The sequence below is a fragment of the Brassica oleracea genome, chromosome C5 (genome assembly GCF_000695525.1).
Source record: "Brassica oleracea var. oleracea cultivar TO1000 chromosome C5, BOL, whole genome shotgun sequence".
Lineage (NCBI taxonomy): Eukaryota > Viridiplantae > Streptophyta > Magnoliopsida > Brassicales > Brassicaceae > Brassica > Brassica oleracea.
Genome location: NC_027752.1, coordinates 29215077 through 29215609, shown reverse-complemented (window position 1 = coordinate 29215609; position 533 = coordinate 29215077).

Genomic DNA, 533 nt, shown 5'->3' with positions numbered 1-533 from the left:
AGATCAGTGACCAAGATTGGACAGGCTTCCATGAATCAAGACTTAATAGCGGTTGCCACCAAGCCCTGTTCACTTCTTTTTGACCTATATCCAAGAATTCTTTGTGAAGCGAGCCTTGAAGATTGCCGCCTCCAAGTCCCGTTCGAATTCTTTTATTGGAATCTTAAGCCTTAATGGTTTTAGCCACCAAGTCCTGTTCAGATTCCCCCTAACTAAATCCTAAGTCATAATTAAGTAGTAAATTTCGGATTTTTTTTTTTTTAGATAAAAAAGGGTCGAAATAGAGAGAGAAAAAGTGATAAATGAATCTACACAAGGCGTTACCTTTCAGACTTGTCTGAAGAATCTGATCCCATGTATACCAAACCCCAAGACAAGCGATTATGTCAGGTTTAGTATTGAAGGTCAGCTTTGGTTCCTTCAAACAATCAAGGCAAGTGTGTATAGTTGACAGATTGATCCACTTTAGCATCTTTAGTACTATATGCAATTATTTAATCTAGAATGGTGCTAAAGAGTGGTTAGACATTCAA